This window comes from Heterocephalus glaber, unplaced genomic scaffold (assembly GCF_053883595.1).
Source record: "Heterocephalus glaber isolate CG9 unplaced genomic scaffold, H.glaber_assembly_v1.0 deba00001592, whole genome shotgun sequence".
Taxonomy (NCBI): Eukaryota; Metazoa; Chordata; class Mammalia; order Rodentia; family Bathyergidae; genus Heterocephalus; species Heterocephalus glaber.
This window is the reverse complement of record NW_028258367.1, coordinates 1,792,497-1,820,117: the sequence shown is the minus strand read 5'-3', so window position 1 is coordinate 1,820,117 and position 27,621 is coordinate 1,792,497. Positions and strand designations below refer to the sequence as shown.

Below are 27,621 nucleotides of genomic sequence, written 5' to 3'. Positions count from 1 at the left end.
TTTCCTCCCTCCCAGCCTGACTTAACCCCCTTCACCACAACTGTCCCCGGCAGGTGGAAGGTGGCTCTCTCCCACTGCAAAAGGCACACAGCTGACAGGGCCTTCCCTCCTCTGAAGCTTGCTAACAGGGTGCTGCCCAACTGCAGAGGTGGAATATGGCACTAACATGTGCACAAATATGTAAGAAGGAATCTTCCCTCTCTCTGAGTTGCAGTCCAGCCTGTGGACTGGGGGAAACAAAGGAAGGAAGAGAACATCAGGAAGGGAATGGAGAAGGCTGAGAGAAGACATCCTCCTTCTAAGGTGGGGAATAGATCCACCTATCTCTCCTCCTATCCCTTGTTCCTCAGTGCACATTTGAGCAGCCAGGAAGCCAAATTGACACCATAGGGATTGAGGTGTGAACAGTAGCCTTATCCCACATTCCTTCATCTTACAGTTGTCCTCTCCATCTAATGACCTGTCCCTCTGGAAGACTCAGATGTATACCCGTCACCTCTTCAGGCTCCTCCTCCAAACAGAGCTGGGCTTCCCCTGCAGTCACGGAGACCCACATGCAAGATGACTTTCCAGGTCCCCAGAGGAGACAGCAAGACACTAAGGGGAACTGGCCCCAGATCTGAGGTGTTGGCTCCTCATCCAAACAGCTCTTCATTCTGACCTAAGCTTCTTCCAATCGTGCCGTACGGTGCATGCCATGACAGGGCTCTTTCACCCCCACAGCCCTGACAAGAGTGAAGAGTAAACTCTGTCCATACAGGCACTCACCACCACTGCCTGGCACCCACCACGGTGACTCCCAAGGCTGGGCCACTGGGCAACACACCAGTCTTCACACTGCCACAAGGGTCAGCTTTCTAAAATCAAACCTTTTCTTGTTCTCCCTCTTCTTGCTCTCTCTCCTTCTCCCGCCCCCTTCTTCCTCCTCTTCCAACACCTTCAGAACAGAGCTTCCCTCTGCTTGTAGGGAGAAGATCAAATCTTTCAATAGTTTATTTTACCAAATCCCTCCCGAGCTGGCCTCTTCTTTTAGCAGGCTCTCCACCCTCCAGCCTCACTGAGCTTCTTAAGGTTCCCTGAGCATCTCAGATCTTTGTATATCCAGCTCTTTTCTTCCTCCTCCATCTCCTTCTTCACCCTCCTCTCTCCTCATCTTCCTGCTTCCTCCTCTTTCTTCTTCTCTTCCCCATCCCATTCCTCTTCCCCTTTCTGTTCCTTGTCCTGTTTTTTTTTTTCTTCCTCCTTCTCTTCCTTCTCATCCTCCTTCTTTGCCTCCTCTCTGTAGAGAGCCAGCTTCTCACCATCCTTCAGGTGTCACTCAATGCTCTGTTCCCAGGACCCCCCTCCTCACCAAAAACGTCATCTAAATCAGTTTTCCCACATACAGACCTATACACAGTCATAGTTCTCTGGCACAGAAAATGGACCCCAGATTCAGGATAACTCCTAAAAATCTTAATTGCTATAATCTTTGTTGTTGTTGTTTTAATTACTGCTTTGCTGTCCACCTAAAAGTTTACTGTTATTTCCAAGATGGCACAGACTGTGATTCATTCACCAAGCAACAACACCATTCATGACATAGGTTCCTAAAATCATGATCCTTGCTAGGTAAACGCTGATGAGCCAGTAAAGAACACAGCCAGTTTGAATTTTGGGGTTTTGGGAGGGACCTCCTGGAGTAACTCCAAAGAAGAGTCTCCATCCAGTTTATTAAACTAGGTCTTTTATGGGTCTTTTAGGGGGTTAGTGGAATGAACTTAGGTGGGGTGAGGCTTGGGGGGAGGGATGAGACTGGAGCAACAGAAAGAGAATGGCTGAGTATGTGGCTATAGCAATGGACACTGTGACCAAGCAGGTAGGGTGGGTGTGTTGTGTCCTAGTAGAGTAGGCAATGCTCCCAGAATCGGGCAGGGGAGCAGCAGGATGTAAGAACAGGCTCTGACTGGGGTGGCTGGATGGGGGTGGGAGTGGTAGGGGTGTCAGATCTATCAGTGTTATGGTAAGATATTATCATAACTTGTACTTCTCTTTCAGCCAAGGGTAATGTGATTTATTTTAAATAAAGTATTGTATTAGAAAGATCTGTGAAAGATTTTGTAAACTAAAACATTTTAGTACCAAATGAAAAAATTAAAGGCACCCTGAGATATCATAAGACTAGGATGAAGAATTATTACTTAAATTTGATTTGACAAAAATGACATAAGAAATAGTGCTTAAAAGATTTGTAACAGCTATCAAAGACTCAAAGATAAGAACTTTCTTCACCACCAACATCTTTAATGATAAGGTAAACGCTGCCTCAGAGATTTTAGAACATATTTCACTAAGAATGACCCCTCACCTGCATATCCTACGTTCGATACTCAGTTATGACAGTGTTCAAGATCAAAAACATGAGGGATGTCTGATGTTGACTTAGATTCCCACAGCAGTAGAAGAGATTTCTGCACTGTAAGTAATTAAAGTTATCTTATACCATATCTAAGTTTCTAAAGGAGCCTGAAGTGATCTGTGTCACATGTAACACTATTAATCCAAAACCTTTGTTTAAAAAGAAAATTTCTTTTTGGCTTGTCTTTAGCTGATAGTTCTGTGCCTCTTCAGTCATGGAGGCAAAGATGGTATTTCCACATTTGTGATTGCCAGTCCTTAAGACATTTGGCCCTGGGCATTAGCGAGTACATTTCTTTGTTCTATCTTCTTTCTTTTCCTTTTCTCTGTGTCTAGAAGAAGCCTCTCTGGAGTGAAGGTACCACCTGTGAAATTTACAGTTGTATATTAGTTGTAAATTAGTAATACAGTTTAAATTAGTAGTTGTGATTCAACCACTGGCCAAACATTCCAATTGCCACAGGTAAAAGGGACTTGCTCAAGGGCAACAGTGGGGACAATTTCGGAGTGACAGGCATGCACCCATGTCCACAGTGCAGGGAGCTGCACCTGCAACCAACTGACTTAATTATCTTTCATCATTTAAAAAAACAAGAAACATGTTTCTCACCATTTTCTGTTAAAGAGACTGCTTTGTCCTCTGCACGAGAAGGGGGATGGAGGTAAAGGATGGTAACATGGTGAAAGTTGTCAGGGCTTTGTTTTTGGTGCTTTGTTTTCATTTTCATTTTCATTTTTGATTTTGTTTTTGCCTAGCCATGACTGGGTCAGTCAAACCTACAGTAAATGGTAAATTCAAGTTTAGAATGCCACTATGGCCATCAGTAATAAAAACTAACCTCACTGGCTAAAGAATGAAGTATGTGTTGATACATTTGCAAGGACCTAAAAGAGAAACAAAAAATAAAAGGAAAGTCTAGGATAAGAGCTTTTATTTTTTTAAATATAGGGTGACACCTGATTTATTTAGTCTGGGGAAGGCCAGCCCTTAGGTGTATGAAGTAGTCCTGTCAAAACAGCCCAGATGCCTCAATTGTCTGAAGCAACAGATTTTGAAAACAGCAAGTGAGATTTTGATTAAATATCAGAAAATATTCTTACTCATAAGACATCACAGCCACTGGTAAAACTTTGCAGCAAAGCCAATAAGCAAATTGTAGCTGGTGATTTCTGTTAAGAGCTTTGGTTTAGGAGGTTTCACAGCTTCATCTCCAAAGCCCTGATTCAAAACCACAATGTTCAGCAAGTCAGTGAGATTTCATGCTTTCATCGGAAACCTGAACCAACAAATGCATCTCCTGATGCCATTCAGGGTCTTAGAGTCTTCACTAAAGAACCAAAAGAAACCATGGAACTCGATCTCAAAGCCCTGCTTCTACACCCAGGAGCACAAATTCCACTTAAAGGGTCAATAAAAAGATTAGAGGTGAATAAATGCTTGTTGGAACAGAACATTAGTTGCTACATTTAAGCCCCCACCACAGTATCCGAATGTGATTGAGGTTTCAGAGGGAAACCTACATGGTATGAAATGTAACAATTACTGGTGTGATAATATGAGATGTTTTTGGCTGTCAAGTACTTTATTAAAGAGGGGGCTGGGGATCTCTTATTGCAAAGGTAGGTTGAAATTTTTTTTCCAACTAGAAAAAAATAAGAAATGTGGGGTAACACACTTTCCGGTCCCCTTTCTGTCTCTCTTAGGCAGAAGCTTTCTTTCTCCCAATAATTTTTTCCTACTCTTAACCCTCATTGTTCTTAGAATTCATTCTTCAATTTTAGAGAACATGAACTCGCATTTCGGATATCTAGTAGGTTTGGGAGTTACATCTCTTACCCCTATATCATTTTGGACGTTCCACCAAGATTAATGGTCAGAAGTAAGAGTTTGCTTTTGTTCCATAGATTCTAACTTTGGTCTTTTTGCATCATGGGTTGTAACTTGTTTCACAGGCTCTGGACATTTGTTTCATAGATTCTGTTTTTCGTTTCATATAAATTCTGGCCTTTGTTTTGTCCTTTGATTTAAAAGTGTCTTAATTTTAAGTTGTGTGTTTTAAATGTTTGCAAATTTCTTGTTTTGCTTATGCATTGTATTTTGTTAAAATTATGTTTTATTCTTGTTTTGTATGTGTTACATTTGGACTTAGTTGCTTAAAAATGTAAAATGGGTCTCTTATGAAATTGTCTCAGATAAAAACAGTTCAGGCTTTTATCTGTCCCTTATAGAATCCCAAATGGTGGTTATTCTGCCAGCTAATAATTGCCTTTAGGGCAACGGCCACTCTCAAAGCAGAGGACAGGTTTCTCTAGTTGCCCTCTGGTGAATTGCCACTCCCATTGACACCAATGGCAGGTGGGTGGAATGTTGACCAGATAGGCAATTGGGTTCCTTTCAGAGACAGATCTCTGATTGCGTGGAACTAGCAGAAACTGAGGTGACAACTGAGGGGTCATGGCCAGGGCTACCCTCTGGTGGATACCCAAAGGTCACTCAGAAAAAACTAGCTCCCAACAACCCATCCGGGTAATCAGCAGAAAATCTCCACATCTTGTCCCTACCTGGACTCTTCAGTGAGGTGAAAAGGGAACTCTGTCAGTGATCATCAGATATCCTCTGTCTCAGAGTGATCTGAAATGATGCCCTCAGAGCCCTTTCTTAAGCCTCTGTTAAGAGTTGAGCTACAGGTTTGGACTGCTTTCTCTACTACTAGTAAGTCAGACCTCTAGATAAATGTAAAAAAATCAAACCTTTGATAGATTAAAAGCTACCTGAACCTTCTCTCCCCCTCCTAGGCATGGTCTTCATCATTTATGTGTGTAGGGGAGAAAAATGCCTTTTCTGATAGGTTATGGACTTTAGAATGTTGACTGTGGACTTATAAAATGCTATATGGTGATTTTTTTGGATGTTTAACCAGCTTGAGCTTTATTTGGGGGGTTTTCTCTCTGCTAGTGAGTTAAAAACTCCACTTAAACTTTTCTCCAACTTGTTGAGAGTTCATTTGAAAATTCCTTGTAGTCAGACTACTCCTCCTTCCAGAAAGTCAGACTAAGGCAACTCGAAACACCTGTTTTGCCTTGCACTAGGGAAAATAACAATCAGTAACTTGCATTTGTGTTTCACACGCTAAATAGAATATGAGACTATTTTGCTCAGCCTTTCTCTTCCTCCATGCATGCGCATAGGAAGTTGATAAAGGCGCCTTTACTATGCACATTGTGGGCTGCTAGGAGGACCTATGAGTTTCAAATATTTAGTGAATTTAAAGTGGACCTTAAAGGACTAGCCTTGTCTTGCTAATAAAAGTTGCCTAAATGAATGGATAGATAACAGAAATTTCTCAGAGCTTTCTCTGCCCTAGGGCCCAGGGCAAAATCTCTCAACAATCTTTGGAGGTGATCTCTTTTGGAGGAGAAGTCCCTAATTTGACTGTTGACTTATTTTCTTCTCTCTCTTTCAAGCAACTAGAAAGCAGTGGTTTAAACCTCTTGGTTTGGGAGCAATACTTCCTTCTCTAAACATGACTGTTATGGCTGAAGTCAATTGTAACTTGTGCTTTGAGAGTACCTACTGCAGTAAGGATATGAGTTCCCTGAGGAAGATAAGATCCCGCGCTGGTAAAGGGTAGATAGTCCAGTTGGGTTTTATTTTCTAGGTCTCTCTCCAGACAGTAGCTACCTACCCTGGAGTGGTATAAACCTTGGGGGATGTCCTGGGGATGCCCTAGGGGGCACAGGAATCAAGCAGAGACTTATGAGATGATATATTTGTTTCTCTTGTTTCAAATTGAAACTCCATATCTGAACCTCTTACTCCTTTGAAATATATTAAGGAGCAATTTAGTATTTCTCTACACCCGAGAGTGATGTGCCTATCTCCTAAAGTCAAGTACACAGGGGAAAGTACTATGATGCTATCTCACAATTAGAATTGTACTGTCAAAGAGAAAAAATGGTCAAAATCATCTTATGTTGAGATTTTCATTAACTAAGTAATTCTTGCTTGTGTTTAAATGTAAATGTGGGATATAAAAAAATGAGAGATACCTCACCTTTAAGACATTCCATACCTCTAAGCCTGAGGCTACTCCTTGCCCTTTAGAACCTGAGAAAAGTTTCCAAGAGAACTTTAAGCCTTTACCACCAGGTGCTGAGGGTAGACTTTCTAAGCCAGCCATAATGAATCTCTACGAGGGTATATCCATCCTTAGCTAAGTTGTTGCGGTCACTCAAAGACAATATCCTTTGCAGGAAGTAAATGGCAAATATGGGACTACCTGTGTTCATATGTCTTTTTCTCTCAGTAATCTTAGACGATCAAATGAGACTTAAAAGTTTTCAGATGACTCTGATATGTACATTGAGGTCTTTAGAGGATTTACTCAGACCTATGGACTAGATTAGAAAGATGTGAAGTTGCTCTTAAATCAAACATTGATTTCTAATGAGAGACAAGTAGTATTACAACCTGCTACTATACATAGAGTTAGATATTTTAATTTTGGAAGCTCAAAAAGACAGGTAGCCAGTGGAACAACTGGTTTCTACTAGAACAGAAGCAGTTCCTATACAAGACCCCCACTGGCCTGCCAATCAGATAGGAGATTAAATAGAAGACATTTTCAGGCATGTATTCTTGAAGGTCTAAGAAACATGAGAACTAAGTCCTTCAATTATTTTAAATTGTCAACTATCGGGAAAAATAGGACATCCCTACATCCTGATTTGATAAAAGAAAATACTATAGTTTTTCCCAAGTCACAGTCTTGCAATATGTAGATGGTATGCTGTCATGTGCCCCTTCAGAAGAGGTTTCTAGACAAGATATCTGCTCTGCTGAATTTTCTAACAGGCAGGGATTATAATATTTCTAGATCTAAGGCACAACTTTGCAGCCTTTAGGTAAAATATTTAGGCCTTAGTATATCTAAGGGAACCCAAAGACTGGAGGAAGAAAGAATTAAACCAATTCTTTCCTTTCCATAGCCCAAGACTCTAAAACAGCTAAGGAGATTGCTTGAAATGACAGGCTTTTGTGGCTTTCAGATAGCAGGATATAGTGAGATTGTGTGACCCCTCTATTAGCTTATAGAAAAACCCAAGAGACAGACACCTAGGGATCTCTTTCCCAGACCGCACTCTAGAAATTCAAACAAGCACTTCTAAATGCCTGACTACAGGACACCATTTCAGTTTGTATTTTAATAAAAGGTGAGACATGGTTCTGGGAGTGTTTCTACATCAGGGAGCTGCTTAATAGCCTGTAGGGTATTTCAATCATAAATTAGATATTGCAGATTCAGAGTAATTCATTAAAAGGGTAAGCCCTAAACAATATAGTTAGAACACTTTCATTCTCTATCAAGAGGCAAAAAGCAGCCGTTTGTGTTCTTTGCTTATTGGTTTGATTTTTGGCTTGGCAATGCAGTGGGAGTCAGTCATAGCTTTTGTCTCTGGAGACATGTTTTGCTAAGGACCACAGATCCACTCTGGAAAAGCTCCAGATCTTAATTTTCCTTCTACACCTGAGATGCTGAAGATTTAGTTCTTGTGCCATGCTTAAAGGCACTCTTCTGTCCCTTCTCCATTTCCCTGCTCCTGAGAAATAGCGCAGTTTAATTCAAGGCACTTCCCTCTACTGTGGCTGCTGGATTTCAAGACAAAGCTTCCAGAATGGTGAGTTTCCCCTTCCTGGAATCCTTCCAGAGCAAAGATGACCTTCATTTATCACTGGGCCATATAGAAAACTGGTCTGGGTTTAGTCCTGAAACTCTCAAAAGATAAATGTAAAAGTTTTAGTCCAGATTTATCTTTCAGTCTTCTGGTAAAATTAGAGAATGGTAAGAACAGCTAACCTGGCTCTGGCCACTTCCTTGCACCTCTAGTCTGCCGTCACTGGCACTGGATGAGATAAAGTCTAAGGGACACCTTAGATTGGGCACAGAACAAGAGGGATAGATAGGGATGACTTCTTTTCCTTTTTTTTTTTTCAAAATGGGAAAAACTGTCATAGGTAGGCATCTGCAGCACAGGAGGTTGGAGCCTTGGCAGGCCTTCTTCCCTCACTGCTTGAAATTCATTCTTAGCTCCAAAGAGCATCACCTAGTCTCTTCTACATGCAAACCTGGCCTGAACAGACCCCCACTAGAGATAGTTAAAATTACCTTTAATAGTCTGTCCCTTTAGAGGGAACAATTACATGTGGCTGTCAAACAACTATGGTTATCAAAGCAACAATGAGAAGCCTGTATAGCTGGGTATTCCAGTCAGTTAAACTGTCAGCTTAGGCCCATCTTAAAATGTTCTTTGTTTTCACAGAGGTAGAAGATTTTTATTCCTTTTTTTTTTTTTTTTTGTACCAGGGCTTGAACTCAGGACCTTGCGCTTATGCAGCCAGCACCAGAACCACTGTACTAAATCCCGGCCCTGATTTTTATTTCTTTTGATTCTTATTACAAGAGATCTCTGTAATTGATCTACAAAGTTCTGACTAGTCTTATTTATAGTTATAAATCTACAAATTATCAAAGTTATTGTAATTCAACTTGGCCAAATACATCTGCATGCACTCTGGTTTACAAACAAGTTGTCTCTCAACCCACAATGTGGGAAAAAATCTTCACCTGCTCTTCCTCAGACAAAGGTCTACTATCTCGAATCTATAAAGAACTTAAAAAGATCAGATCTCCCAAATTTAAAGACCCAATACAAAAATGGGCATCTGAAATGAACAGACATTTCTCACACAAAGAAGTAGAAATAGCAAATAAATACATGAAAAAATGTTCAACATCACTGGTCATTCAAGAGATGCAAATGAAAACAACGCTGAGATTCCACTTCACTCCAGAAAGAATGGATGCTATCATGAAATCAACCAATAACAAATGCTGGTGGGGCTGTGAGGAAAGAGGAACCCTGCTCCACTGCTGGTGGGAGTGTAGACTGGTGCAACCACTGTGGAAATCAGTATGGAGATACCTCAAAGAACTAGGACTGGAAGTCCCATTTGACCCCGCTATTCCACTGCTGGGGATCTTCCCCCAAAGAATTAAAAGAATCATACCACAGTGATATATGTGGACCCATGTTCATAGCAGCGCAGTTTGTAATAGCTAAAACTTGGAAACAGCCCAAATGCCCATCAACTGGAGACTGGATCAAGAAAATGTGGTTTTTTAATAAAATGGAGTACTACTCAGCCATAAAAAATGAGAAATTAGAGACATTTATAGCTAAGTGGATGCACATTGAGGCAATACTCTTAAGTGAAATAAATAGGACACACATGTATAAATACCAAATAGTTTCTCTGGCGTGAGAAACTGAAAGTGTAAATAAGAACTAAATGTATAATAGGTGATGTGAAATAGAAAGAAAAGGAGCTAAGGGGAAGGAAGTGGGAGGGCTAGGGGAAAGGATAGAAGGGAATGGGATTAATATGAAAAAATGGAAAAATAGGAACAAAATCTTTGTAAATAGGGAGGACTGGTGGGGTTGAAGGGAGGGCTGGGCACGGGTGAAAAATAAGAACCAAGAGAGACTATGTAGAGGTGCAAATTTCCAATGATGAGTGTCATTATATTGTATATCTAAAATGTACCAATGATTAGAATGAATAATCGATAATGTAAAATAGGAAGAAAAGGTCCAAAGGGGTAGGGGTAGTGGGAGAGGCAGGGGAAAAGAAAGAAGGGAAAGGAAAAATGCTGAGAAATGGAAAAAATGGAAATAAAGTCTTTGTAAATAGGGAAGGGTGGAGGGGGTGAAGGGAGGGCTAGGAATGGGGAAAAAATAAGAACCAAGATGCATTATATAAAGGTACAATTCCCAATGAGAAATGTAATTGTGTTGTATACCTACAATGTACCAATAAAAGAATTTAATACAAAAAAAAAAAAGTTGTCTTACGTGTGTGTTTGTCTGCCTGTTCAATTTGTTACAACATGTACAGCTGTTATGTTTGAGTTTCTTTCTTTTGGGATTTTGGATTTTTTAAGATGTTTGCCTATAACTCAAGTTAGCATATAGATAAATATAATTAAAGACATGCTTCCCCCAGGTCGCCAGATGATCCAAATAATGTTAACTGGTTTTACAAATGCAGTACATATTGTTGTCTATGTATAATATCAGGAAACTTTCATTGGTCAAAATTAATGTTAATTGTTATGATCTGGCTCTCATAGGTCATCTAAAAATTTGTTAAAATAATTAAAGACTCTTGGGCTTAGGAAAACTATGGGACAGGACTCCCCTTGGTAAATAAAGGAGTGGCTGCCTGGAAAAATTTATTCCAGCCTTTGCTCACAAAGGGGACCCCAATAATTTCCATAGCCTTGTGCAAAATACATTGCTAAACATATTGTTGTGATATGTATACATTGGTCATGGTCTAACTTTTCGGTGGGAAAACAAAGTTTTATTTAAAATATTCTTGATACAAAACAAAATTAAGGGACAAAGGGTTTCATGTAACTGATACTCATCATTATTTCATGGTGTACTAAATATCATTCATGCCTTCTAGGTGTACAGGTCTTCTAAAATATTGTTTATGGTAATGATCTTTTTTGACTCAGGTATCTGTCTTTCTCTTACACTCCAGCTAATTTTGATAAGAGGTACATGTCAAGCCAACATGAAAAAACCAGTCAAATAATAGTTATCTTAAAAACTTATGTGATGTATGTTATATGTGTCACCACACTTACGGATGCTCAATCACCAAACAGTTGAAACAATGTCACAATAAAATTAGAGGCTAGACATTATGAACTCCTAAGATACATTTATAGGCCAATATGTATGTTCTCCTTAGATGGCATCCTACTAAAGGATAACAAATAAGTTTTCTTTATGTCATTTAATGTCTTGTGATCAGATACAGGTGTTTGACTGAAAGACTATTCTGTACTAAGATAGATATGTAAGTGTTACAAAGAAGATATCATCATGATTGTCATGCTAAAATACTACCTGTGGCTCTTGATCTTAAGTTTTTCTATATAATATATAACCATTGTCTGTTAACATTTTACCAACCATGGTTGGTAAAATAACAGCCCTCTAACTGTGCTTTATACTTCAAAAGTGCTTGATGTACTAAGTATTATAATAGTTAAGCTCACTGCTCCTACTGAAATACTTATGTCACTGATCTTCTCTTCTGGGTGTTCAACAACTAAAGTTTGGAGACCAAAACTAGAAATATAACTGGGCTAAGAGGACAGCCAATATTTTGGCCCTGGCCCCTCAAGGTCAACAAAGAATCCAGGACGTGAAGGAACCTTTCCTATAGGATCCAACATCTTTGGTAAGTCACTTAACCTCTTGAGCAGGGAGACTGCTGGGCACCAGAGGACAAATGTACTATGTGCCAAAGAAGGATCACAAAGAGGGAAAAATCTCCCAGGCTTTCACTGAAAGCAACATGGTAGAGCAAGGCTGTGATCCATCCTGACAGCTGTCACTATGTATGGTTCCAAAGTAATGCCTGAGGAGACTTAACTGACCTTGATAGATAGAAAGAGGTTCATACTGATTGACACAGGTCTCATTTTAACTTGGTCTTAAACACCCAGCAGAAAAGAATAACCAAAAGAGGTACAAAATAATGCCATAGTAATAAAGCTAGATATAAAAGTGGGCTCCAGTCACTGACCCCTTCTGGCAATTTCTAGCTATACCAGTAGTTGACCACAGTTATGGATCATTAGGAAAAAACTATAGTAAAATCTATAAGAGCTCAGCTAGAGTTTTAAATTTCTTGAGCAAGATTTGTTCTTCAAACTGTCTCTTATCTTCTTAGATAAGAGACAGATTTATAACAAAGTATCAGACTTATACATAAACCTTATCAATAAAAGAATCTAAGAGCCAGCAGGTTACAATCACCATTTCAATTTCTAAGTGCAACTTTCTCCCCAACCTGCCCTTCCATTCTAGTGCGCTCACGCCTAGATTATACATGCTCTAATTTCTTAAAAGTTTTGTTTCTTCTTGCCTAGATGCTTCCAAACTCCAAGCAGTCATACAAATGGAACCAGTAACAAATGTTCTAGACTTCTTTTACCGGGATTCACCAGCTCAACCTTGTAAACAGCTCATAACCGCTAAACTATACAATATGACTTCTATGTTGGATTCTGAAGTCCCCTGCACCTTCTCCTCTTTGTGGGAGGCTATTACTAGTTCCTCCCAGTGGAAACCCTTATTGGCTATATTCATAGCAATCCTGCTGACCTTATTATTTGGCCCATGTATTCTTAACTGTTTCTTTGGCTTTGTCTCCTCCAGACTCAAAGCTATATGGCTACCAAGATGACAATGCCTGGCACCTATCAAGGGCCTTTAGATAGACTCTCCGTAGAGTAACTCTAACTGCTGATCACAACTACGACCCTCTTCAGCTGGAAGTAGCCAGAATGGTCTTCGCCCTTTGCCCCTTCATGCCAGTTAAGGGTACTTCTTCAGAGGGGGGAATATTCCAGATAGATAAGTTAATTAGATATCTCATGTGCAGTTAGACAGGGCCAGTCCTCCAGGAGCCAACACAGCAAGGAGCCAACATGGAGGACAATCAAGACACTTTCACTGAAGGCCAGAATTGAAAGGGAAAGAAACTACATACCCCTGTACTTCCCCTGGGGATAAATAGCAGTGATTGATATCCTAAATAGGTATTAATCACCTGGGTGGGTGTCAAGGTCTTAACCCAGCCTGTCCAGGAAATATCCCTGACCCCCACCCTTACTGAAAATCCTTGTATGCTTGCTATGTGACTTGCTCCCCCATTTGATCCCCATTTAATCAATATTACCTGGGTGACTGTACATGTAATCTTCCTGGTTGATCATGGTTTTGTCCCACCTCATGCCCCCCTTGTAAATTTCCATTGGGTCTTATAGTTTTGTCCCACTTTGTACCTGCCTCACCACATGGCTTTGCTGTATAAAACATCTTTGAAAAGTGGGGTGGGCAGGCAACCCACTTTCTGGTCCCCCTTCTGTCTCTCTTAGGCAGAAGTTCTCTTTCTCCCAATAAAGTTTTCCTACTCTTAAAAAAAGAATAAGAAATGTGCTGTGCACTGCTTATAAGGTCTCAGTGCAGCAACTTTCTGATGTACTCAAAACAAAAGTTGGAGAAACGAGCCACGTAAGATTCTTGCTCCTACCATTTCAAGCTTGGAGGTCAAAAGGGACTTTTTTAAATCCCAGGATTAGTGAGGGGCACCAACTCCTGTCCTGGGATTAGTGAGAGACAGAAAAAGAAAATGTAGGAAAGTAAAACAGAAAAAAATGTTTTTCTTTTCTTTTATTAGTACATGTTTGCAGTACATAGTGGTTGCATTCATTGTGAGGAGTTGGTACATGTACATAACACATCTTAATTCTTTTTTCATCCCTTTCTCCTCCCCCAATCTCTTGGTCTCTTTCTCATTTGCAAAAGTTCTATTTCTGTTTCCTATTAAAAAACAAAATAATTATAAAAATATTTTGGTATAATGACCCTCAGGCCTCAGAGCTGAGGAAAGAAGGTGAGTGTAAACCCTGGTACCTGCACACCAGCCTCAGGACCCAGGAGAAAGCTGGGGATGGTGCTCCCCTCAGCCAGGTAAGCTACTCCAGGCACACCACTGTACCAGGTCACCCACCCTCCTCCTCTACTGGCCCACTTTCTGCAGTTTTCTCTGCACACCTGGGTGCCTGTCGTGAGTGGGTAATTCATCCCCCAGTGCAGCAGTTAGTTAATCTTTACACCTTTTTTAAGAACCTCAGGTGTGAGCTGCAGGGCCCTGTGGAGCATTTCTGGCTCTTCAGAGAGGACTGGAAGCTACGTCCCAGTGCTGGTCCCAGGGCAGAATCTCTGCTCCCATGTGATAATTGGCCCCAATGCCCCCACCACAGTCAAGCTAGCAGGGGGGCTGGACACAGGGTCCCTCCCAAGGAGCTTCCCCTTCAAGAGAAGGTGAATCAAAAGTGCACAGGGAGAGGAGCCAGCTTAAAATGGAGTCAAGATATTCCCCTGCAGTTAGCATAGATGAGACCTTGCTAGAGAAATGGTTAATTCCTCAGATGGCCCAAATCACAGACATGCCCAGGGAGGATGAACAGCTTGAGAGAGAGAGAAAGAGAAAGAGGGCAGGGTGTTGATCAGGAAGGATTTGTGCAGACCCTGGGGTGAGGGGATTGGGTTCTAACCAGGGAAGGTAATTCTGCAAAACTGGAACACACAGGCACTGTGTCTGTAGGCAACTCTGACAAAGGGCACAGTCTCGGAAATTGAATAGAGATCTGTCCCCTGTCTCTCAGCCTACTGACCCACTTTCCTCAGGCTACATCTCCCCCAGATCTATGGTACCCCCCACCCCCTTGAATCTTTCAGTTTGCCAAGAGGGAGGAAAGATTAAGCCTAAGGATCCTAACGTAGGTGCAATAAGCAACACAGACCTGTTTGACAGTTTTTAGACAGAAATCTCTCTCTCCACCAAAAAATCCTTTCAGAGCCACCCTTTAACTGCATTGTGCAGGTACAAAACACTGAAAGATATCTACACCAACCCCCCATCACAGGACTAAAAGTGTACATATAGTCACTTATTTTGTTTAAAGCATTGAAAACATCTGCACCTAAAAAGCTGTTAGTGTGCTATTCTGGAAAGAGAAGCTTTTGATCCATTCTTAGGTGTTAAAACTGTGGCACGAAGTATTTTCTCAAAGATCTTCCAGTTAGTTGGTGAAGCAAAAGCTCAGTAAATTAAGCACATATTTTTTTAAAAACATTCTGGAGCCTGAGATCCCACAAAGCTAAAATACCAACAGAATGAGGAAGTATAGGCACATGCACACACAAATTTCAGACACACAAGTTTGCCAAGATTGACCTTAGTTGATTTCCAGGAACATATTGTGGCTACTAATAATTTTGTTACAGTAGACCCTTGACTTATGAGCTCAATTCGTTCGTGAGGGCTGGTTGTAACTCAAGTTGGTCAATTTCAGGCTCAGGCTCCTCTACACAGCCTTCAAAGTCTCTCTCCTATATACAGGCAGATCTCAGTATCCTTTGACAGACATTGGCCCGGGATTTCCCAACCCCACACAGGAAAGGATGTGGTAATGTTCCTTCCAGAATTCTTAAAGGGTTAAATCTGTATCTGAGACCATCTGGAAGCACAAGCAGTTGCACTGGGGTCATAACTCAAGGCTGGTCATAAGTTAAAACTAAACTTCTGGTCATAACTCAAGTTGTTCTTATGCCATGCTGGTCGTGACTTATGGATTCACTGTACATTCACTGAAGTGGCTGTAAAAAAACACAAGTGATGTGATCACTGGCCTGGTTACATCTGCCCTGCATGTGCCCTGGACCAGTGAATTGCAGTGATATGTTTTCCATCAAGGTATTTAATTTCAAGTCCTAATTCTCACACTTGCTGAAAGGACTGCCTGACTTCAAGTTAGGGCTCTTCCTCTTGGCACCTGTATGACCTTGGACAGATTATCTGCCTCCCTGTCCTGTCTCCTCATCTTTGAAATGCAAAGTAACATCAGACAATCCACAAAGCTCCTAGCACAGTGCTGGGCAACATGCCACAGTACATGGCCATAAAAGTGGATTATGACTACTTCAATTAACCGTTAGATGTTGTTGACCAATTGTCCTGCTTTGAGTCTCAGAAACATGGAGCCATCTTTGGAAGGCAGCTATGGTAACTACTACCACCAATGCCTCGCATGGAGCCATCTTCAACATGGAGATGATCACATCTGCTTTTTCAAGAGGGCTATACAGGTTGGAGGAAATATAGTAACATAAAAAGAACTCAACAAATGTTAGCAGCAATGATGAAGATGATAAGGAAGAGGATTTTGATGTTAATGATGTTCAAGGTGAGCCAGAAATCTCACTGATATCAGCCTTAACCAACCTGTTTCCAGAGATGGCCCCCTGTCCATCCCAGAAAGTGAATGTTTTAGTCTCACTAGATTGCTTCTCTTTTGCAGAGGGACAAAGATCAAGTGACCTAGTTTTGAATTACATAGATATAACCTGCATTCAGAGACTCGGATATTCAATTGTTGCCCTCCTCTTTCTCTTTTCCCTAAACTCTAATGTAGGGTAGTATCTCAGAGAACTGATTCATCTCCTCACATTGTTCATTTACAGCTGTTGCTAGAAAGTTATTATGTAAATGGCCTCACTCCTCAATCTGCATTATTCTCTCTTCTTGTAACAGTGAGATGGAATTAAGTGCTAGCCCTGTACTGACTTTGTATTAGAGTCTTTCTATACTCCTCCCTATATTTCTCTCCTTTATCAATAACTTTAGAAGTTAATCATTTTACAGTTTGAGAAGTTTGAAGAAGATGTAGAAATTCTTGTGCATCTTGATGGGGAGGAGCTGGACTTCAAAAGGCACTGACTCTCTCCCTCTTGTGTTAATATTTAATACCTTGCTTCTTTAATTTTCATAATTCAAATTAAAACATCATCATTCTCCTATAGGATTCATTACCTCTAATAATCAAAGAACAAGTTTCAGCTTGACACACGGATACCATAGGGCTGAGCCAGTCATTACCATCCCTTCTTCTGGATTCATCTAATAAAGATGAAAAGCTTCCAAGATAAAAGGAAAAATAAACACTAGTACTCAAAGTAAACAACAAATTAAGTAAATCCTAAAAAATCAATTTGGAAATATAGGGCTCACTTGTTTTATTTTTTGTCACATTCCAAAAGATATTTGTTACATGTTCCAAAGGGCAGAGTCAATGTATTTTTTGCCCCCGAAGGCATACCAAACATGTATGAAGATTTCAAAACTAGCGCAGCAGGCTTTCCAACAAATGGAAAGTGAAGTTGCACATTTCATTTCAGATGCCTGTTTCTAAATCATTGATTTTTGTAGAAATGTCACACTGCACTGAAAAGAAGTCTCTCTTTCTCAATAAGCATACAGCCAACTTTCCAGAAAATGCCAGCATTTTGAGCTAAGACAGAAAGCTTTAGAAAAGCCCATGAAATTCAATTCACTCTCCCATCTTATGCACATGATATCCAACAATTTCAATTACACACCAGCCTTCATCCCTGCTCTTCGGGGGGAATTTTAAGCCTAAAACAAGCAGTGAATTGGCCTCACCCTGCTGAAACTTGTGGGAAGAACCATAGGAATCAACTACTTACTCTTTAGTTTCAATACACTGAAGAAAAAGGGTTAGACTTATTGCTTGAAGTAATAAGGTCAAAGCTGTAAGGGGTAAAAAATACCTGCAGGTTTATACCTGTAGTTTTATTTTTCATGATACTTTAACCTTCAGGCAAATCTTCAAAGACTAAACCCAGCACTCTAAAAAAAAAGAACAGATGTTCAAATTCAGTGGCCCCACCAAAACTATGTATCTTTAACCTAATTTTCTGCCCTTAAAAGAAGAGATGATGGCTGGGATTTACTTTTAAGTTGTTAAGCAAAAAAGAAAAAAATAAATAGAAGAAATAAAATAAGAAACTCAAGGCAATTGTTGAATCTAATACTTTTGTGTGTATTGAGAATTTCCACAATGAAATATTTAATGGTGTTCCTCTTACTCAACAAAATGGTTGGGAACCACTACATCAAGGAGTAGAACAGTGACTCTGATATTTTTCTGATGGAGGAAGAAAGAAGTATCTTCACTAACCAGTGCTTAAATGGCTCCAAGCTCAAGCATCAGAGGAATGATGGTCAATGCATTTTGGTTAAGGAAACAAGCTCTCTCAGAATGCATACCAGCAGATTATAACTTTGTCCCCTGAAGACTGAGCTCATTGTACTAATGGTTGACCTAATATCATTTGTAGAAAAAGAATGAGGGCATGTTAATTACGGCTAACTGTAGCCAAAGCTTGATGTATAGGTAAGACAGGTCTTAGGGGTAGAAACAAGTGCTCATAATAAATGAGTTTTAATCATAATAATCAAGTTTTAGAGTCATCATTTTGGAAGCAATGGGTGGGTACAAAGGAGAAAGGGAACTTTCTCTCAGAGGGATCAGGAATGGTTTCATAAAGGAAATGTCTTTTCAGCACCTTGCTGTGCACTGATATACCTATCCACAATACTTTCTATATTGTAGGTTTTCGGTAAATACATAGTGAGTCTTACTGAGCACCCTTGCCACTTCTTCAACAACTGTCCACCTATTAACGCTGGACACAAAATGAAATCCAAATTCTCCAGTCAGTCATTCAGGGCCACTCACATTCAGAATCCAGCCTTCTCTACAACATTTCCAGCCTGGTCTCCTGCAATCCCATCTCAGCCTCCAAGCCCAATCTCAGCTAGCCTCTCCCTCCAAAATTCCTTCTATCCTGATCATTCAAGAAGTCTGTGGTGCAGCTGTGTCCATCCCAACACCTCCAAAAGGGAGAGGAGAAGAAATGGGTGCAGGGAGCTGAGGTGAGAACAGATACCACCATTTACAGCCACAGGAGGAGCTAGCAAGAGAACCTGATCCAAAAAGAAATAAATTCCCCCACTGTTAGAAAAATGTTTTTCATTATTGTTTCTCTGCACCCAAATAATATCCTCTATTATTATATTATATACTTATATATCCTCTATTATTCCTGTCCTGCTGAGAGGAAAGTTTTCTCAGTGTCTGTTAATAAGGTGTGTTCAAGCTTTTACATGTAGTTTATTTTATGCCCTCCAGATCTAAATTACTGCCTTCATTGGCATTCCTCCAAAATCAAATGCCAGTACAAGAATTTGAGAACAAAAAATGATGGAGGAAGTGCCTATGAACTTGTAGGTGAAGAGGATATGTGAGGCAGAGAAGGTAAGAAGCCATTATGAAGTGTTGTGAAGCAAGTGACACTTGTAAGAATTTGGACTTAATCTCACTGAGGCACTCAGAGATAGCTGTGATGAGGGTGATCCCCGCCCACCCAGCTCCGCCCCTGTCAATCATTGGTTGAGAGCTTGGAGGAGTGGGTCATATTAATTCCCTAACCCAGTAGTGATGAACCTATGACACAAGACCCAGAGTGGGCTGTTTGTATCACTGAAAGCTCTAAAAAGTTAGCTATCATTGCCCTAGCCCAACTACCCTCCTGCCCATGGCCTAGCAGCTCTTGCAGCTAGGAAAAAAACTTTAGGCAGTGAGTTGGAAGCGTAGGGGTTGGAGGCTGAGCCAATATGCCTGGAAGCTGTAAGTGCTGCAGGGCTATGAGCAGTTTATTCTAATGCACACCCCCAGGTTTATACATATACACATGTACTGTATATAAAGCTGTGAGGTCATGTTATTAAAACTCCACAGATGGGTAAAAGTACTACAATGAGATCATCTTAATATTTGATGAAGTGTATCTTTGCCTATTGTTTTTCAATAGCAGGAGACAAGAAACTAAGGACCATAGACCAAATCTGGCCCTCTGCCTGTTTTGCTAAATAAAGTTTTATTGGAAAACAGCCATGACCATTTATTTATTGTGCTGCTTGCATATTATATCATCAGAGTAGAACAGTTGTGACAGAAACCATATGGCCTGCAAAGCCAAAGATGTTTACTATCTGGCTGTTTATATAAAGACCTTCATGTATTTGGCCTTTTTTTTCCTTGGACCCATCACACAAGATTAAGTTCAAAATCCATGTCCTTTAACTCCCATGGGTGAATCCTCCTTCCTCTAAATGAAATGACTTCCAAATCATCGTTTCCCTCTTGCTAGTCCACTCCTCAATTTCTTTCTCTATTACTTTGTAAATATTCACTTTCATACCACCACTACCACAAGAACTGAGCTGTATTTGTACTTAGATCCCTAAGGTCTACATGTTCTTTAAGAATATATTTACATACAATGAGTTCACTTGGAAATTTTATCTCAATGATCACTGATCCACCTCTGGTTGGGTTCCAGAAAGTTCTCAAGATCCAGCATCAGACTCTGATCCAAGGAGGTCTCCTCTTGGCTAGTCCAGGGTTTGTGGTATACATGGGTGTAACCAAGCCATGTTTTGACCCTGCAATGCATGGGCCGCATTTAACAAGCAGGCATGTGTGGAAGAGCAATCCAAAGGTCTGACTTTCATTTGCACATCCTCTTATCGGGCAGAACCTTGAACTCTGTCTACAATACTGAAAATTCTCCACCTACTAACTCACTCCTCCCAAGATCAAACCTCAAAAGTCTCTCACAGTTATGGCTCTGTGACCCTTTATCTTTCAAAACCACCTTAGGTGTCAGTAATAAATCTGTCACCTTCTGAAGAAGTAAAAACATCACTAGCAAAAATGGCTTTTCATTATTTCTGCCTATTATAAGCAAAAGTGTTCAGATGGCACTTTTCAGAGCTGCTGAAATAGTAAACAATAATAGAACATCTTTACTGCCTGATAACTAGAAGCAACTTACCTTCATCAAAATAAATCTCAGCAGATTTCAACACCCTTGGAAAGAGCAGAAGAGGATAAAAGAGAAAAACAAACCTTAGTGGAGTGATATTTTATTTATATCCTTTATTTATGTCCTGTTTTACAAAAATAGGCATCTCTGCCCCCTGAATGCAAGCAAAACCTGCAACAATTAAGGAATTTGTTACCTGCTTAGCAACTTTTTAAATATAATCCAGAAAAAATTAAGCCAAACTATAGAGTAAAAACTTTACCACAAATTCTTTATCAATCTTATCTTTTTCAAGGCCCATGTAAAGAACCAAGTGATAAGGAATTTGTATGAACTATTTAGATTTTAATGAACTCTGAGCAGTATTTCTCCCCTTCAGGAAAGACAGGGAGTAATTTCATGACTTCCAAAAAATAGCTACTTAAGAATCCTAACTTGAAAAAGTTGACAACGATCTATGTCAAATGTATTTGAAGTGATGCTTGTATTCTATAGACATTTTAAAAACACTTTATACTTGTTTGGTGTCTTTAAAATAACTGTGTGGCAGAATGCTATGGGGAATAAAAGTTGGGAGGGTGATCTAGCTTGATGTACAGGTAAATAAATAATAATAAAGTCCATATGGGTGAGATAAGCAACAACATCTTCATTTTTCAAATAAGAATGGCATAGCCCTGAAAATGATAAGACTTTCCCAAACTCCTAATGAACACACACATACAAAAACAAATGTCTTCCTCATTCTTGGTTAAAAGTCTCCTTCAGCACTGGGCTGACTTCTGCATCCAAGAATGTGAATTTCTTTTCATTATAGCCTGTGTGCATTAAATAAATTTTAATTAAAGTGGAAAACAGTCATGAACCTGAAGGTTATGACAAAAGCTACAAAATGAATTGACTGAGTGGCACTGATATAAGAAATACTCTGCTTTTCAACAGCTTTTCCCACGTACTTGTTGAACATCTGGGCAAGGACAGCATGTGAGAACAACAGAAGAGGATTTCAGAGTTTGAGTTTCACATTACAAGGCTCTGGCTCCTTACCCGTGTTGTTTTTTAAATGATGTTCTTGACAACCCTCAATGAGGACAAGGTCTGTAATCACTTAAGGACCCACCAATAATTCTGCTTAACTTGGAGAAAAGTGATAAACTCAAAATGCACTTAAAAGCATTCCCTCAGGACACACTATAGAAACTATTTGAACAATTCATATGCTAATATTTTAGGACCAATGTGGGGAGATCCATCCTATGAGAAAAGTACAATATTCCAGTAGGAATCTCTTTCTCTCCCTCTCCCTCTCCCTCTTTCTCTCCCTCACTCCCTCTCTTCTCATTTCTCTCTCTCACTCAGAAAAAAATTATGTGTGGGATTGAAAGCAAGAAAAGCTATCTATGCATTAATAAGGATTGGCAGAACCTACTGTTACTCACTTAGCCACAACAGTAGGCCCTGAGAAAATGATCCATTCAAACAATACTGTCTTACAATTATATATGACTATTACATACCCAATGTGGTTCATGTTGAATTTAATTTTCATCTAAATTTAAAATACAGGAGACACTGAAAGCCATTATTTGATTTGGAGTGAATGAAGTAAGTCATTTAAAAGTACAGTTTAATTTTTTTTAAGTCACAGCATAACTGAGGGAGGTTAGTCAGTCTATTTCTACTTTAGAAATACACAAGAGCAGCCTGGGATGCTTAAATGTAAAGTGCTGTATTACAAAAAGGAGGAAAATTAAGTAGTCGGATGTATTTGCCACATTAAGGCAAAATGAGCACTACTGTGATTAGAGCATTTTGAGAAAAATGGATGTAAAATACTTTCCGTTTAAATTGTAGCAACAGCTGTAATTAAAAGAGCACTTTGCTATTCATGCTGAAGAACAGGAAGATGATTTTCTTATGCAGTTTCACTTTTTTGCTTTTTTTAAAACGTAAGCCAGGAGCTTAAGGGTAGGCAAGTCACACAACCCAGCTTGGGCCCACCTCATCCCTAGGTGGTTCTCCCAAGAGATGGGGCAGTGCTCAGTCCTTGAAAAGGGCACAGGAAATAAAAGTGCCAGGAAATCTAGTCACACCTGTATAGCCCAGAAGAACTAAATGCAGAATGAACACATTGGTCAAATTCAGTTTACTCACTAGGAGTGATAGTGCACACCTGTAATCCTAGCACTCAGGAGGCTGAGGCAGGAGTCCTGCAAGTGCAAGGCCAGCCTGGGCTACACAGCAAGTTCAAGTATAGCCTGAACTACCTAGCAAGACCCTGTCTCAAGAAAAACCCCAAAAACAAAATCAACAACAACAAAGCTCACTGAGACATGGACCCAACTGCTCTGCTTTTAGTTGAAAATGACTGCGTTGGCTTCTTCAAGATGGAGAAATTTTAGCCCACTAATATTGAGCAAAAAACAAAAAAAAAATCTTTCTTTTTAAAAATTCTATTCATTTTTAAAACAAATATAATAGCTATTTTTGCAAAATATCAAACTAAATCAACTGAGACTAAAAATCAAATCTATCCTGTAGCCCTACTCAGAGCCGGCTGCATTCTCACAGAGGTGCCCATAAATTTCCTCACATATAGGAGCAAAATCACATCGGGCGTGCTCTTTTGCCTAGCACCTACTTTCATGCACTTTTCCTGCCCAACAGCCTCCAGGATATGTATTTGTAGCCCCCAGAACTTCCAGGGAAGGTTGCAGATGGGGAGCAAATATGTGTGAGGAAATAATGAATCCAGCCTTTCTCCCAAGCTAGAAGTTAGCTTCCTTTGCATTCTTGTGAAAGAGTGCTATAGGATCCACCAGTAGAGAATATTGGAGAGGGACTTTTTATCTTATGCTGTAGGTAGGGCTATATAGCATTCCCAAATCGTCTGATAGTACACATTTCCTGAGCAAATATTTAACACAGAAAATCAGGAACTCTCTAGGAAGCTTCTCTTTCTATAGCTTGAGTTGAACCAAAGGATTGGTATTTTTACCAAGGCCTCCCTTTAACCAGGGAATTTGGTAAGCTCTATCTTATGCAATAGGGAAAATTCAGTATTGATTAGTCCTGAAGAAAAATAAGAGGAAAGAGGTTGGACAAAATGACTCAGGAAATAAGACACATATTATAAAACACTGGATAAGAGATAAGCAGAATTCTGCCTTACCATCCTTTTAGATCTGGATAGAGCAAAGCACGAGGGTGACCAAATCCTCCAAAATGAGGAGTCTGGATAATTAAAAGTATGTCCTCTCTTGTGATCAATCTAAAAAGAGGAGATTGTTCAGGTTACAAGACCAACAGAGAGGAAGGAAATGAAGGCAAAGCGTCCAAACATGATTCTGGGAATTTTTATACTGACAAAAGTTCTGAAAATTTCATGTGGCAGGAGTATAGTAGAGAGGAATACAACTTTTCTTTGCTGTTTATTATGATGTGAAGAGGATGTGAACTCCCAGGAATCCACCAGCCTTCTTGGCCATCCTGGGCTTCAGAGGTGGATAAACCTACCATGCAAGCTGAGAGTACATGGCCTGACCATTTCTGTGAGCCAGCCACAACAAAATGGCACTTCTGAAGGACTTGAAACACCTTCCTTCTAGTAGATGCCAAGTGTCTATGGTTCCTACAATTACATCAACAGCTGCTACATGTTTCACCTAAACATTTCCTAAATAAAGGTCTCTCTTTCCCTTGTTATTTATGTAGGTGACTTCACACATCACCTTTCATGTCTGAGGTTCTAGGACATAATTCATGTTATGATGAAAAGCAATATCTGTTCATTTTAGCAGTTGCCACTACAAGGAAATATTTCAGGCACATTTATAGTGAATGATCGCATGGTATGGAGTACCCAGAATAGTGAGCAATTAATACTGAACATACTACAAATCACTGGGTTCAGGCTGAAGATGAAGTATTTCTTTCATACACTATGCTAGATGTAGAAGAGAAATGTCCTAATGGGTCCAAGATATGGCAGTGTCACTTAGCCATATACTATGGAGCATGCTAATGCCACTGCCCAGAGGCAGTGCAGTCATGCACTGTCATGCTCAGGAGACCCGGAAGACAAACAGCTTTTCCCCTGTTCAGGGCAGTGTCTGGGCAATGACATGCAGGCTTCCCCTACATTTCAGATGGGACCTTTGGATCCCAAAATCCAAGTTATAGAGTTCCACTTCAGAGAAAAGATTGCTTGCTTTTTTGGAGTCCTGTTGAGGCTCATTTAAGGTTCACTTACCATGTGGTTTTTGAATTTTTAAATAGGGTAGTTTTAAAATAAGATTTTTTTTTGGTCTATCTAGAAATACTGCCTTCTTCAGTGTCTATTCTATCTATAACATTGCCCAGGACCAGCACCATTACAAACAGATACAATATGAATCTTTTATTTCAATAACTATGACCTATCACCTTAGTTCATATAATGGTGATTTAATAAATGACTTGAAGGAGAAAGATGCTTACTTTCCAAGAGTTTAACTTATTCCCATGAAGTAACTTCTACCATTTAATAGTCTGATTAGATATTTGCAGTTAAGTATAATGAATAATCAAAGAACTATCTTCTCTCAGTGATAAGACATAATTATTGTGAATTCCAAAATTTAAAAATAAAATGTATTAGACTAATAAGATTCAGATATATCATTAAATGTTTATAATTACACTACTCATATGAGTTGTCATCTTGAAAAAGAAATGATTTATCTGTATATGAAACAGATTTATTTATAGAACAAACAAGTTAAAATTGAGAAAACATTTATAATAAATATTGATACAATCATATTGCTTTTTGTACATTTTCTATCATTAAGAAAACATCATTTTAAAATATCTGCTTAATCATTTCACCCTAACTGAAATATAATAAATATAATGTTAAGCATTTCTAAAAGTTATACATTAAAAAGAATATTATATTCTCTTGGGCTGGGGGTTTAGCTCAGTGGTTCCAGCACCTGCCTCCCAAGTGCAAGGTCCTGAGTTTGATCCTCAGTACCCCCAAAAAAACAAACAAATAAAAAAAAGAATATATTTTCTTTATATGCCACTTAAATGTCTGTATATTTTAAGTTCCATGGAGTAATACATACTCATTGAAGAAATGTTTCTTGGGGATTTAGCTCAGTGGTTCCGGCACCTGCCTCACAAGTGCAAGGTCCCGAGTTTGATCCCCTGGTACCAAAATAAAAAAAATAAAAATAAAAGAAATGTTTCTTAAAAAGAACAGAGAAGAAAATAAGAATCCCTCATAATCTCCATTCAAAGATAACTATTATTATTTTAATTAATTTTATTGGTACAATTTAAATATACTTAAGGATCACATTCATCAAAGAAAATTTGAACCTGTACGTAGTATATCTTGATTCCTCTTTTTTTCTCAATCCCCTCCCCTCCCTGGAATGCCCCTCCTCATTTACAAAAGCTTTGTTTTCATTTTTTTCTTCTTTTCTTTTTTTCTCCCCTCCTTCTTTTCCCCCTCCCCCCCTTTCCATTTCCCTTTTCTTTTGAACAATTTCTTCCTATTTCATATTATCTATTATACATTTTGGTCCTTATTTACCCTTTCAATTTCTCACGCTGGAGAGACAATGCAATATTTACATGTATGTCTGATTTATTTCACTTAAGAGTATGGTCTCTAGGTGCATACATTTAACTCTAAATGTCTCTAATTTATCTTTCTTTATGGCTGAGTAGTATTCCATTGCATTAAAAAAAAAAAAAAACCACATCTTTTTTATCCATTCATTGGCTGATGGACATTTGGGCTGTTTCCAAGATTTAGCTATTACAAACTGTGTCACTATAAACATGGGTGCACATATATCATTGTGGTGTGATGCTTTTAATTTTGGGGGAAAGATATCCAGAAGGGTCAAATGGGCCTGCTAACCCTAACTTATTAAGGAATTTCCACAGTGGTTGCGCCAGTCTTCACTCCCACCAACAGTGAAGCAGGGTTCTTTTTCCTCACACCTCCACCAGCATTTGTTGTTGGTTGATTTCTTGATATTAGCTATTCTTTCTGGGGTGAGGTGGAAACTTAGCATTGTTTTCATTTGCATCTCTCAGATCACCAGTAATGTTGAACATTTTTTCATTTATTTATTTGCCATTTCTATTTCTTCATCTGAGAAGCGTCTGTTCATTTCAGATGCCCATTTTTGGATTGGGTCTTTAAATTTGGGGGATCTGATTTTTTTCAATTCTTTGCATGTTCTAGATATTAGTCCTTTATCTGAGGGACTACTGGCTAAAAATTTTTTCCTACTGTGTGGACTGACTCTTCACTCTGTTGATGATTTCTTTTGTGGTGCGAAATCTTTTTAGTAGGATGAGATCCCAGTTGTTGATTCTTTGTATTACCTCCCATGCAGTCTGGGTTTTGTTCATGAACTCTTTGCCTACCCCTATGTCCTCAAGAGTTCTACCTATTCCTGTTGATGGGCATTTGGGCTGTTTCCAAGTTTTAGCTATTACAAATTGTGCTGCTATGAACATGGGTGCACATATATCACTGTGGTATGATTCTTTTAATTCTTTGGGGAAGATACCCAGCAGGGGAATAGCTGGAGACTGGATAAAGAAAATGTATGTTTTTTATAAAATGGCTACTCAGCCATAAAAAATGAGAAATTAGAGACATTTATAGCTAAATGGATGCACATTAAGGTGATACTCTTAAGTGAAATAAATAGGACACACATGTATAAATACCAAATAGTTTCTCTAGTGTGAGAAACTGAAAGTGTAAATAAAGACTAAAAGGTATAATAGATAATGTGAAATCAGAAG

At 39.4% G+C, this 27,621-nt stretch overlaps 1 long non-coding RNA gene across 2 annotated transcripts in view; it reads right to left on the bottom strand.

Annotated features, from left to right (window-relative positions):
* Positions 1 to 10,276: 10,276 nt before the first annotated feature.
* Positions 10,277 to 27,621, bottom strand: part of LOC101704607 (uncharacterized) — a 349,127-nt gene continuing 331,782 nt past the window's right edge. For both annotated transcript variants that reach the window (XR_015444011.1, XR_015444012.1), the window contains 3 exons: positions 25,914 to 25,995; positions 23,975 to 24,073; positions 10,277 to 20,846 (listed from right to left, as the gene is read on the bottom strand). This is a non-coding gene — a long non-coding RNA (uncharacterized LOC101704607). The remainder of the gene's footprint in view (positions 20,847 to 23,974; positions 24,074 to 25,913; positions 25,996 to 27,621) is intronic.